Source organism: Cervus canadensis, chromosome 1 (genome assembly GCF_019320065.1).
Source record: "Cervus canadensis isolate Bull #8, Minnesota chromosome 1, ASM1932006v1, whole genome shotgun sequence".
Classification (NCBI taxonomy): domain Eukaryota; kingdom Metazoa; phylum Chordata; class Mammalia; order Artiodactyla; family Cervidae; genus Cervus; species Cervus canadensis.
Window position 1 is genome coordinate 112,186,891 of NC_057386.1, and position 14,078 is coordinate 112,200,968.

General features: G+C 36.6%; 1 protein-coding gene across 5 annotated transcripts in view; it reads left to right on the forward strand.

Moving 5' to 3' along the window:
* The window catches only part of TTC28 (tetratricopeptide repeat domain 28), a 570,331-nt gene that overhangs the window by 19,010 nt on the left and 537,243 nt on the right, over positions 1 to 14,078 (forward strand). The window lies entirely within an intron of this gene.

A 14,078-nucleotide genomic window follows, 5' to 3' on the forward strand; every position in this document is an offset into this window, starting at 1 on the left:
AATTCCCTAAAGGATTTCTTTTACAACTATAATCACTGTAAATGAAACCAGATCTGTTTTTAAAAAAATGTTACGTGACACTGCTTGGGAGTTAGATTGCTGTTTTCAAAGGACAGACCTAGGTTCAAATTCCTTCACTTCTATTAATGACAATATGGCTTTAGATAAGTCTCTTAACATCTCTGGGGTTAAGATAAATGGAATGATAGTACCTATCTTGTAAGGTTATTTAAGAGTTAGAGATTATTTGTTACTTGTACATACTTGGTGTTTCGTGTATAACAGCTATGATTGTGCATTTTTATTAAATGTTCAAATTAGTTATTCTAGCAAACCTTGGTCTGTATCCTCTTTTTCTTTCTTTCTTCTTTTTTAAAAGCCTGTGATGATACAGTGAGCCCAATAAATATAGAGAGCTTAAATTTTAGATTAAGTGTCTTCATTCCTTCTTTATTGAGGTCTAGTTATTTTGTGTTCTTATTATTTGTGAATAGCTTCAAACTTTTATCTTTTCCCTTTTTCTATGTCATTTCCACTTTCTCATGTCCACTTCTTATGATTTTGCACAGAAAATGGCTGGAAGGTGCACTGTTATGATTTTAGATGAGAAATCAACTTTTTAAGATAATTTCTCTCAATTTTAGTCTCTGATTTTTTTCTCTTATGATAAGTAAGTTTATTGTGTATTTAAAATTTGCATTAATATTTCAACTCCATATTTGGCTTTAAGCAACAAGATTTAGAATTATATAAAATATAAATTAGGGTTTGTTACTGAAGTCATGAAAGGGTCTTTCTATATAATATGATTCATAATAAAATTAACTTGTGAAGAAATTTCTACTGCATAAAAGTTTCCTTTGATAAAAACTTGCTTTTATACTTTTCTAGGAATATACTCATTATATAAAAGAAGATTCATTTTTACTCCCTTGTAAAGATATGTCTGGTAAATTTTTATCAATTCCTTTTCTTTTTGACTTTTTTCACATTTTCATTATAATCCATTCTGAAATCTTTCTCCAACTGTCATTGTTGTCTAGTTTGATGTGGTAAAACATACCTTCAAATTTCTCTTTCTCTCTCTGTAAAAGTTAATTTTTTATGTTAAGATCGAAGGGTTCCAGAGATTGGATGGAGAGCTTTTTATTCTCATTTATTTTGTCTGAAAGAAATAGTGATTTTGGTGTGATATGGGCTTCAAAAGAAGTATGGACGAAAGCACTATGAGATCCCCCCAGAAAACAATAAGCCTGATCCCATTATGATATCTTTATCTCCAACTGCCTCATAGCTGTTGTCTGTGTATATATTCATTCTTTCTGTGTCTTATTTAAGAAATATTTGTCTTACTGAAAGTTGTAAAGTTTTTCTTTTCCTCTAGAATTTTTGTAGTTTTTACTTTTAGGTCTGTGATTCATTTCAAGTTAATTTTAGGGACTGAATGAGGTAAGGATCAGGTTTATTTATTTATCTTCCAGATAGATAACCATGTTCCAGGCACATTTGTTGAAAAGACTATCCTTTCACCATTGAATTATCTTTGGCACCTTTTCCACAAACCATTTGACTGTAAAAGTGTGAGGATATTACTGTACTGTTTTGTTCCATTGATTTATTATTTATCCTTATCAAAATCATATTGTTTTCATTACTATAATTTTGTAAGTTTTGACATCAGATATTGGGAATCTTCTACCTATTCTTTTTCTAGGTTTTTGCTAATTCTCTGTCTTTGCATTTTTATGTAAGTGTAGAATCAACATCAATTTCTTAAAAAAATCTACTAGGAAACTAATGGGATTGCATTGAATTCTTAGAGTAATTTGGAGATAATTGCTGTCTTAACATTTCAGTCCATGAATATGGTATATCTCTCTGTTTATTTAGTTTTTATTTTATTTCCCTTTGCAACTTCTGTCACTTTCAGTGTTCAGGTCTTTCACATCATTAATTAAATTTATTTCTAAGTATTTTGTTTTTTGATGCTATTAAAAATGTATTTAAAATTTTTCATTTAGCAATTTTTAATTGCTAGTGTATAGAATTGATGCTTTTGAACTGTGGTGTTGGAGAAGACTCTTGAGAGTCCCTTGGACTGCAAGGAGATCCAACCAGTCCATCCTAAAGGAGATCAGTCCTGGGTGTTGATTGGAAGGACTGATGTTGAAGCTGAAACTCCAATACTTTGGCCACCTGATGCGAAGAGCTGACTCATTTGAAAAGACCCTGATGCTGGGAAAGATTGAGGGCAGGAGGAGAAGGGGACGACAGAGGATGAGATGGTTGGATGGCATCACCAACTCAATGGACATGGGTTTGGGTGGACTCCGGGAGTTGGTGATGGACAGGGGGCCTGGCGTGCTGTGGTTCATGGGGTCGCAAAGAGTCGGACACGACTGAGCGACTGAACTGAACTGAGTCTATAGAAAAAAGTGTGTCATGTGACCCTTTTGAGTTTTCTTTTAAGTTCTAGTAGGGCTTTTTGGATTCTCTCTGTACATGATCCTGTTGTCTACAGGTAATGACAATTTTGCTTCTTCCTTCTTCTTCTTTTTTTTTTTTTTGGCCTTTGCCTTTTATTTCTTTTTCTTGCTCCATTGTACCAGTTAGGATATCCAGTACAATTATGAATAGAAAAGATTAGAGCAAACTTCCTCTACTCATTCCTGATCTTAGTGCAAAAGTAGGAGCTTTGTATTGTTGATGATGATGCCCTTAATCAGGTGGAGGATATTCCATTCAATTTCTATTATGATTGTTGAATTTTGTCACATTTTTCCTTCATCTATTGAAGTTATATTTTTTCTCACTTACTTTGGAATGTTAAGTCAGCCTTGCAGTCATGGGATAAATACCACTTTGTCATTACATATACCATTTTTATATATTGTTAGATATGATTTGCTATAATTTTGTCAAGAATTTTTGCATCTATGTTTATGAGGAATATTGATTTGTGTTTTCTTTTCTCATGATGTCTTTTGCTGGTTTTGGTATCAGAGGGATGCTGGCCTCATAGTTTTGAAGTGTTCCCTCTTCTTGTGTTTTCTGGAAAAAGGCATGTTTTGTCCTTAAGTATTTGGTAGAATTGACCAGTCTAGTCATCTTTACCGTGACTATTCTTTGTGGGAAGGTTTTAATTATGGATTAAATTTCTTTGATATGAGGGCATTTAAATTTTCTAATTCTTCTTAGATTAGTTTTGGTATTTTGTTTCTTTCAGTTAATTTTTACATTTAATCCAGGTTGCAAATTTATCAGCATGAAATTGTTAGTAACATTCTTTTATTATTGTTTTCATTTCTGTAGGACCTCTAATGGTGTTCTTTCTTTCATTCTATTTCTTTCATTCTTTTCATACTGTTGTTAATTTGTATCTTTTTTGTTTCATTAGTCTGCCTAGATACTTATCAATTTTGTTCATCTTTCTGTTCAGTTATTAGGTTTATTGATTTTCAGTATTGTACGTTTTCTGTTTCATCAATTTCTGCGCTTTATTATTTTCTTCTTTCTAATTATTTTTCATTTAATTTGTTGTCTTTTTCGTTTCCTAAGATGGGAGGTTAGGCCATTGATTTTATTAAATTTTTTTCTGTATTTCTTTCTGCCTGTGTTGGGTGTGTTGCTTTGCATGGGCTTGGGCTTTCCTCTAGTTGTGGCAAGCAGGGGCTACTCTTTAGCTGCAGTGCATGGGCCTCATTGTGGTGGTTCCTCTTGTTGTGGAGCACAGGCTTTAGGCACATGGGCTTTAGTAGTTGCAGCACACAGGCTCAGTAATTGAGGTGTGAGAGCTTTAAGGTGTGCAGACTTTAGTAGTTGTGGCAGGAGGGCTCTAGAGCATGGGCTCAGTAGTTGTGGTACACAGGCTTAGTTGCTCAGTAATATGTGGAATCTTCCCAGACCAGGGATGGAACCCGTGTCCCCTGCACTGACAGCGCAGTGTCCCACTGCACTCCAGGGAAGACCTAGGCTATTGGTCATAAATCTTTCTTCTTTTTTAACACAATAATTTAAACCTAAAATGTTCTCTCCAATCACTGCTTTTGCTGTATCCCACAAATTTTGACATGTTTTCATTTTAATGATAATGTTAAGAATGTTTTCTAATCCTCCTTATGGTTACTTCTTTGATCCATGAGTTATTTAATGAAGTTTGTACTTATGTCCCTAATATTTGGATTTTTTCAAAGTTATTACTGATATCTAATCTATTTCCATTGTTTTTAAAGGACATACTTGGAATGATATTATTGCTTTTCAATTTACTGAGGCTTGTTTCATGGCCAGCATATGATTTATCTTGGTGAACCTACTGTGAGCAATTGAAAAGAATGAGTATTTTGCAGTAGTGAGCTATAGTTCTATGGATATAAGCTAGGTCAAAGATATCAACTAGGTCAAGGCAGTTGATAGTGTTGTTCATATCTTGTTTCTCTTTGCTGACTTATTTAGGTCTAGTTATTCCATCAATTGCTGGAGTGAAGTTAAAATCTCCAATTAAGATTTTGGAATTGGAGATTTTTCTCTTTATTTTTTATTTATTTATTTATTTTATTTTCCTCTTTATTTATTTATTTTTTATATCTGTGACAGATACGTGTTTTAATTCATATTATCATATAAAATAAAGTCATCATATTATGAATTTTTGGCTATATGAAACTTTTAGTATTTTATTCATTTTCATAGTTTTACAGTATTAGTAAAAATAATGGCCTTTATAAATAAGTATAAAATGGAAGTTGATGAAAAAATAACCCCAAGTCTTCCTTGACTCCCACCCTCCCACCAAAAAACTATCTAGTATATGGCAAATATCCTTTTCACACATTATCTTTAGGCATGTATTCACCTTGTAGTGTGGATGGTTTAGTCGCCAAGTCGTGTCTGACTCTTGTGACCCCATGGACGGTAGCCCGCCAGGCTCCTCTGTCCATGGGGTTTTCCAGGCGGGATTACTGCAGTGGGTGCCACTTCCTTCTCATGATTTTCCTCTTTAATATTGTCAAATTTTGCTTCATGTGTTTTAAAGCTCTGTTATTAACATAAGCACTTTTATTCTTGTCTTCTTGAAGAATTGATCCTTTTATTATTATGCAAGGTTTTTCTTTATTTCTGGTATACTATTTTTGTCCTAAAATCTATTTTGTTTGATATTAATATAGCCACTCTAGCCGTCTTCTGCTTACTTTTTGCTTTATGTATATTTTTCTATTTATATATTTTCAATCTCTCTGGGCTTTTACATTTAAAATTCATCTCTTTTGAACAGCATATAATTGTGTCTTGCTTTTAAAGTCAGTTTTGGCAGTCTTTGTCTCTTAATTGAATGTTTGTCCACTAACAGTTAATGTGATCATCAATACTATTGATTTTGCCTTTACTTACCATTTTATTTCTGTCTTCTGTTTTTGTTCCTCTGTTACTCTTTTCCTGCTATTTATTGGTTTGTTTGAAATCTTTCTGAGTTAATTTTGTTTTTTTCTTGTAAGTTTGCCATTGTTTTCAGTGGTTGTTGATGATACTGTTTGGCTAGTAATTTTCTTGGTTAGAATAAAACCACATACTTTATTTCTTGAATTGAAGCTTCAGCTTCAATACAGATATTGTCTTTAGTTGAATTGCTTTGAATTTGCTTCATACATGTTAACTCAAGGCTTATCCAGAGATGTTGGAAGGCAGAATTTGTGTATCCCTTTTCTGCCTCTTTTCCTTCTGGATCCCCTTCTTCCTTGGCTAAAGGCTATGACTTTTTTGTGCTTCAGTAGTCTGATTCCACAGGCCAGAGAGGCAGCACTCTTGTCCTGCTCACCTGCAATCAGCACTTCACCTCTGCACCCTGAAAATGGAAACTCATTTCATAACTTTCTTTCTCCAGGATCCACCTGCTTCTGATTACTCTCCAGTGCTTTCAGTGGTCACATTTCCCCATTTATTTCTTCCTCTTCTGCTGACAGAGCTGCTCTTGTTGATCCACTCATTTCCCTTTTCTTTTTGTTTATGCCAAGCTTTATGCCTGGGGTTTTTGTCCCTGCTGCCATAGGATCTCAAAGAGTGGGACTAGACTGAAGCAACTTAGCATGCACCCACTATTATTGGGCTACATAAATGAAAGTTGCTTAGTTGTGTCTGACTCTTTGTGACCCCATGGACTGTATGGAATTCTCCAGGCCAGAATATTGGAGTGAGTAGCCGGTTACTTCTCCAGGGGATCTTCCCAATCCAGGGATTGAACCCAGATCTCCCACATTGCAGGCAGATTCTTTACCAGCTGAGCCACCGAGGAAGCCCATTGGGCTACATAGAATAGGTCCAACTCAACTCTTATTTTAAAAAATTCAGTTCAGTTGCTCGGTTGTGTCTGACTCTTTGCAACCCTCCCTGTCTGTCGCCAACTCCCAGAGTTTACTCAAACTCATATCCATTGAGTCGGTGTCGCCATCCAGCCATCTCATCCTCTGTCATCCTCTTCTCCTGCCTTCAATCTTTCCCAGCATCAGGGTCTTTTCCAATGAGTCAGTTCTTTGCATCAGGTGGCCAAAGTATTGGAGTTTTAGCTGCAGCATCAGTCCTTCCAATGAATATTCAGGACTGATTTCCTTTAGGATAGACTGGTTGGATCTCCTTGCAGTCCAAGGGACTCTCAAGAGTCTTCTCCAACACTACAGTTCAAAAGCATCAATTCTTTGGCACTCAACTTTCTTTTTATTCCAACTCTCACATCCATACATGACTACTGGAAAAACCGTAGCTTTGACTAGATGGACCTTTGTTGGCAAAGTAATGTTTCTGCTTTTTAATATGCTGTCTAGGTTGGTCACAACTTTTCTTCCAAGGAGTAAGCATCTTTTAATTTCATGGCTGCAGTCACCATCTGCAGTGATTTTGAAGCCCCCCCAAATTAAGTCTGTCACTGTTTCCACTGTTTCCCCGTCTATTTGCCATGAAGTGATGGGAACGGATGCCATGATCTTAGTTTTCTGAATGTTGAGTTTTAAGCCAACTTTTTCACTCTCCTCTTTCACTTTCATCAAGAGGCTCTTTAGTTTTTCTTCACTTTCTGCCATGAGGGTGGTATCTGCATATCTGAGGTTATTGATATTTCTCCTGGCAATCTTGATTCCAGCTTGTGCTTCATCCAGCCCAGCATGTCTCATGATATACTCTACATATAAGTTAAATAAGCAGAGTGACAATATACAGATTTGGCATACTCCTTTCCCTATTTGCAACCAGTCTGTTGTTCCATGTCCAGTTCTAACTGTTGCTTCCTGACCTGCATACAGGTTTCTCAAGAGGCAGGGCAGGTGGTCTGGTATTCCCATCTCTTTCAGAATTTTCCACAGTTCGTTGTGGTCCACATAGTCAAAGGCTTTGGCATAATCAATAAAGCAGAAATAGATGTTTCTCTGGAATTCTTTTGCTTTTTTGATGAACCAACAGATTTGGCAATTTGATCCTGGTTCATCTGCCTTTTCTAAAACCAGTTTGAACATCTGTAAGTTCATGGTTCACATACTGTTGAAGCCTGGCTTGGAGAATTTTGAGCATTACTTTACTAGCGTGTGAGATGAGTGCAGTTGTACAGTAGTTTGAGCATTCTTTGGCATTGCCTTTCTTTGGGATTGGAATGAAAACTGACCTTTTCCAGTCCTGTGGCCACTGCTGAGTTTTCCAAATTTGCTGGCATATTGAGTGCAGCGCTCTCACAGCATCATCCTTTAGGATCTGAAATAGCTCAACTGGAATTCCATCACCTCCAGTAGCTTTGTTTGGAGTGATGCTTCCTAAGGCTCACTTGACTTCACATTCCAGGATATCTGGCTCTAGGTGAGTGATCACACCATCGTGATTATCTGGGTCATGAAGATCTTTTTTGTATAGTTCTTCTGTGTATTCTTGCTACCTCTTCTTAATATCTTCTGCTTCTGTTAGGTCCATACCATTTCTGTCCTTTATTGAGCCCATCTTTGCATGAAATGTTCCCTTGGTATCTCTAATTTTCTTGAAGAGATCTCTAGTCTTTCCCATTCTGTTGTTTTCTTCTATTTCTTTGCATTGATTGCTGAGGAAGGCTTTCTTATCTCTCCTTGCTATTCTTTGGAACTCTGCATTCAAATGGGTATATCTTTCCATTTCTCCTTTGCCTTTCACTTCTCTTCTATTCACAGCTATTTGTAAGGCCTCCTCAGACAGCCATTTTGCTTTTTTCATTTCTTTTTCTTGGGGATAGTCTTGATCCCTGCCTCCTGTATAATGTCGCAAACTTCATCCATAGTTCTTCAGGCACCCTCTCAGATCTAATTCCTTGAAATCTATTCGTCACTTCCACTGTATAAGGGATTTGATTTAGGTCATACCTAAATGGTCTAGTGGTTTTCCCTACTTTCTTCAATTTAAGTCTGAATTTGGCAATAAGGAGTTCATGATGTGAGCCACAGTCAGCTCCTGGTCTTGATTTTGCTGACTGGATGGAACTTCTCCATCTTTGGCTGCAAAGAATATAATCAGTCTGATTTTGGTATTGACCATCTGGTGATGTCCGTGTGTAGAGTCTTCTCTTGTGTTGTTGGAAGAGGGTGTTTGCTATGACAAGTGCATTCTCTTGGCAAAACTCTATTAGCCTTTACCCTGCTTCGTTTTGTACTCCAAGGTCAAATTGGCCTGTTACTCCAGGTATTTCTTGACTTCCTACTTTTGCATTCCAGTCTCCTATAATGAAAATGACATCTTTTTGGGGTGTTAATTCTAGAAGGTCTTGTAGGTCTTCATAGAACCGTTCAACTTCTTCAGCATTACTGGTCAGGGCATAGACTTGGATTACTCTGACATTGACTGGTTTGCCTTGGAAATGAACAGATCGTTCTGTCGTTTTTGAGATTGCATCCAAATACTGAATTTTGGACTCTTTTGTTGACTATGATGGCTACTCCATTTCTTCTAGGGGATTCCTGCCCACAGTAGTAGATATAATGGTCGTCTGAGTTAAATTCACTCATTCCAGCCCATTTTAGTTCGCTCATTCCTATAATATTGACATTCACTCTTGCCATCTCCTGTTAGACCACTTCCAATTTGCCTTGATTCATAGACCTAACATTCCAGGTTCCTATGCAATATTGCTGTTTACAGCATGGGACTTTACTTCCATTACCAATCACATCCACAACTGGGTGTTGTTTTTGCTTTGGCTCTGTCTCTTCATTCTTTCTGGAGTTATTGCTCCACTGATCTCCAGTAGCATATTGGGCACCTACCAACCTGGGGAGTTTGTTAATTTACAATGCTGTGTTAGTTTCAAGTGTGTATGTTTTTATTCTTTTTCATTCTTTTTCCGTTTTTCCATTATAGGTTTTTACAAGATATTGAGTATATTTCCCTGTGCTATACAGTAAATCCTTTTTGTATATAGTAGTGTGTATATGTTAATCCCAAACTCCTAATTTATCCCCCACTCCCCCTGCTATCCCTTTTAGTAACCGTAAGTTTGTTTTTATATCTATGAGACATTTTTTATGTCTATGAATTGATTTCTATTTTATAAATAAGTTCATTTCTATCATTTCTTTTTAGATTCCGCACATAAGTGATATGATATGACACTTGTCTTTTCTCTGTCTGATTTACTTTACTTAGTATCATGATCTCTAGGCCCAGCCATGTTGCTGCAGATGCCATGACTTCATTCTTTTTTTAAATTTTTTTAAATTTATTTTATTTATTTATTTATTTATTTGACTTCATTCTTTTTTATGGTTGTCAACTCTTACTTTTTCCTGGAAACTGCAGTGAGCTTATGTGAATGTATCATTCACTGAGTCCCGCTAACGTCACTTAATTGTTTTTATTGTTCTATAAACCTGTCACTTGAATGTATCTGAGTCTTAAATTAACTTGAAAATTCCTTGAAACTTTGTTGTTTATTTATCTTATAGCCCTAACATTGCTGTGCACTTTTAAAAAAAATATTAAAAATTTTTATTTATTCATTTATTGGCTACACAGGGTTCTTGTTGCTACGCGAGGCGTTTTTCTATTTGCAGGGAGTGGGGGCTAGTCTTCGTTGTGGTACATGGGCTCCTCATTGTGGTGGCTTCTCTTACTGAGGAGCACAGGCTCTAGAGCATGGGCTCAGTAGTTGTGATGCACGGGCTTAGTTGCCCAGAGGCATGTGGAATCTTCCTGCACCAGGGATTGAACCTGTGTCCCCTGCATTGGCAGGCAGAGTCTTAACTACCAGGCCACTAGGGAAGTGCAACTATGCACTTTTTATTAAGCCTCAATGAGAAAATTAGGAGGCATAATTGTTTGTGTGTGTGTATGTGTGTTTTTGAAGACTTCTAAGGATGCAGTTGTCACAGACCATAAACTTGATGTTTAGAAATTCTTTTAATCATTAGCTGAAGACCTCAATAGTTTTAGTCTACTTTTTAATCTGTTCTGGAAGAAATCTTTCTTTCAAGTCTCACACATTAAAACCTTTTGTATGTTTGGTGAGATAGCGTTGTATAATGGAAACAGCACTTACAGGCACTCCTTGCCTTGCGTGGTAGCACAGGCCTTAGAGATAACTGTGCAGGCTGAAGACTCTCACTGTGATCACTGCAGCGATTTTGATTGTTCTGTGACCTCTGCAAGTTTTCATCAAAATTTTAAAAACTCTTACTGTAGATTATAAATACGTAAGGAAAGGAAATATTAAATATTAAAATATTTAAAAACTAATATTCAATGCCTGTGATTTAAAACATTAAGTATTTGTTTTATTTTTATATTAAAAACTTACCCAGAGTTATTTGAACAGTGCTTACTTCCTTCTCATCATGTAATTTATAATACAGCATGAGCAAATGTCAATGGCAATATGCCTTGACAAACTGTCATACTCCTTTGTAATTTTGCATCAGCTTCTACTGTTTTAATATTTGTGCTTTCAGTTTTGTGAAATATCTTTGAAAATTCCTGTATTTCCAATAATTTTGCCAGCATCACTTTCTCTGGAACATATTCAGCTTTTTTGTCACAACTCCTTTCTTCATTTATGTCCGTAAGTTCATTATCCAAAGTTCTTCTGACCAAATTCCTTGAATGGTAGACATACCAGCATCCCCACAGTCAGCTGTTCTTTTAGATCTTTCTTTACATTTGATTCCAATTTCACCTTCAGTGTTGTTACTTTTTATTTCTTTGCTGCGCTCATATTCATTGGTCAGTTCTCTTTTGAGACTGTCCATATGGGTTTATCACTGGAAGATAAGGAGGCAGCATAACTACTTCTTTGCTGTTTGTATATGAGCTGAATAACAGATTTGCAGTGACCAATCTCTGACAGACTTTTTATTTATTTATATAATTTGGTTATGCCGGGTCTTTAATTGTGGCATCCAAAATCTTAGTTGCAGCATGTGGGATCTAGTTCCCTGACCAGGGATTGAACCTGGACCCTTTGCATTGGTAGCGCAGAGTCTTAGCTGCTGGACCACCAGGAAAGTCCCTCTGACAGACTTTGAAACAAATGATGTTTGGTCAGTAATCATGATGCATGTCTTTTTATTATGTAGAAATTGTGTACTGAAGAGCTAGCAGTGGAGTCTGTACTTTTACGCATTTACTCACAGTTAATATACCCTGGTGATGCCCGTGATGCCATCACTGACTCAGTGAACGTGAGTTTGAGCCAGTTCCGGGAGTTGGTGATCGACAGGGAAGCCTGGTGTGTTGTGGTCCATGGGGTCGCAAAGTAGAACATGACTGAGCGACTGGACTGAACTGAATATACCATGGTATGTAAAACTCGAACTGCATTATTAGGGAACTGGTGTTATTTAACTGTGGTAACTGAAATTCATATATATTGAAGCATGTGAAGCAGAGGCTGCTGGTTCTTTGGTAAGACCTGAGTTTTTTCTCCTTATATGTTGCTTTTCCTCCATTAGCCCTAGTTTTCCTATTATGAACTGGGTTAACATCACAAACCTTGAAGGGTTGTATTGAAGATTAAATAAAATAATGTTAGGCATTTAGCACAGAGTTTCTCATATACAGGTTATTTAATACATGATAGTTACAAATGATGATGGTGCTAACCACCATCATCATGCTACAGTTGTTCTGTATTTGTACACATAGAGTTTTTAGTCAAACTACCTAATTCTTTTTTGAGCATTTTTCTTCCTCTTATAATAATCTCAGAAATCATCTGAGTCCTCCCAGTTTCTGCTGATCATTTTTTAAAAAGTATGATGCCACATGGATGAAATATTCCATTAAGATACATGTGTTACAGAGGGAAGAGGGAGACTTTTTTTTTACCATATATATAAGACACATGCTCTCTTTTGAATAACTTATCAGGTACTATTTTTCTTTTATATGTGTGCCATATTTTATTTTGACTCAACAAATATCTATTAGGCATTTGCTATATAGGTAAGCATTGTTCTTCTCTGGTAAGAGTGTTTAGTTGATTTATCTTAAAAAATTTGCATATGGACATTTTTCATTGTTTTGATATTCTACTTCTTCTCAACGATTGAAAAAAAAAAGAATAGGGACTTCTCTGGCAGTCCAGTGATTAAGACATCATGCTTCACTACAGGGTGCATGGGTTTGATCCTTGGTCAGGAAATTAAGATCCCACATGGCATGGCCAAAATACCAAAAAGAGAGTGTATTGATGATCTAGACTTGTATTTGCTAGCTTTTGCTTTGTAAGAAATCACTCTAAAAACTTAGTGGCTTAAAATAAGAACCATTTTATTTAACTCAAGATTCTGTAAGTCAGCTGGGTGACTCTTTTGGTCTGGGCCAACCCAGCTAATTTCCACTGGACTTGTTCATGTGTTCAAGGACACCTAGGGGTTTGACTGGTGGTTGAATAACCTGAAACAGTCTCATTCCCATTTCTTACAGTTAGAATGCTGTTAGCTGGGAAACGGTAGTAACTGGGCCATGTGTCTCTTATCATCCAGCAGATTTTCATGGACTTCTTCACATGGTAATTGTAGGATTCCAAGCACTGCAAGAAAGTGGAAGCACTGGGACACAGCAGTTTTGAGTCTGTTTTCACCTTTGCTATTTTCCCATTGGTCAGAGCAACTCACATGACCGAGCCCAGACCCACTCTAAGAGGGGATTACCTAAGGGCATATTTAGAAAGGGAAGAATTTTTGGCCATCCTTGTGATTTACCTCTGTATTCCTTGCCAGGTCATATGTACAATATGGTACATATTTATGTACCCTCATTCCTAAAATATATCCCTTGTAAAAATACTTATTTTTAATTGAAGAATAATTGCTTTACAATGTTGTGTTCGCTTCTGCCATACGACATTGTCAATCAGCCATAAGTATACATGTTACCCCTCCCTCCCACCCCCTCACCTCCCTACCCATCCTTCTAGGTCATCACCGAGCAGCGGGCTGAGCTAGCTGTGTTACACAGCAGTTTCCCACTAGCTAGCTGTTTTACACATGGTAATGTGTGTGTTTGAATGTCACTCTCAATTCATCGTACCCTCTCCTCTCGCTGTGTCTACAAGTCTGTTTTCTCCATCTGCGTCTCTATTCCTGCCCTGGAATTCACCAGTACCATTTTTCTAGATTCTATATATATGCATTAATTCAAGAAATTTTTTTCTTTCTGACTTTCCATATTGCTTCTTAGTTGTATCTACTTTAGTTTGATTTCTTACCCTTTATCTTTTTGTTTTGAAATTTTCTTGAATCACATCTTTTCAGACAAGTCAATTGTGAAGTAGTTACTATCATTTTAGTATGAATTGTGAGTTATAGAAATAGTTATATTCTTGAGGGGTTTGGTAGTTTTCATGTGGTACAACACTATATAAGGAAAAATTTCACAGTAAGAAACATAAATACCTCCTCTTTCTGTAAAGCTCTTTTCATATTTTCATTTATTGATTATCAATCAATCAGTCAATTCAGTCGCTCAGTCGTGTCCGACTCTTTGAGACCCCATGAATCGCAGCACACCAGGCCTCCCTGTCCATCACCAACTCCTGGAGTTTACTCAAACTCATGTCCATCGAGTTGGTGATGCCATCCAGTCAT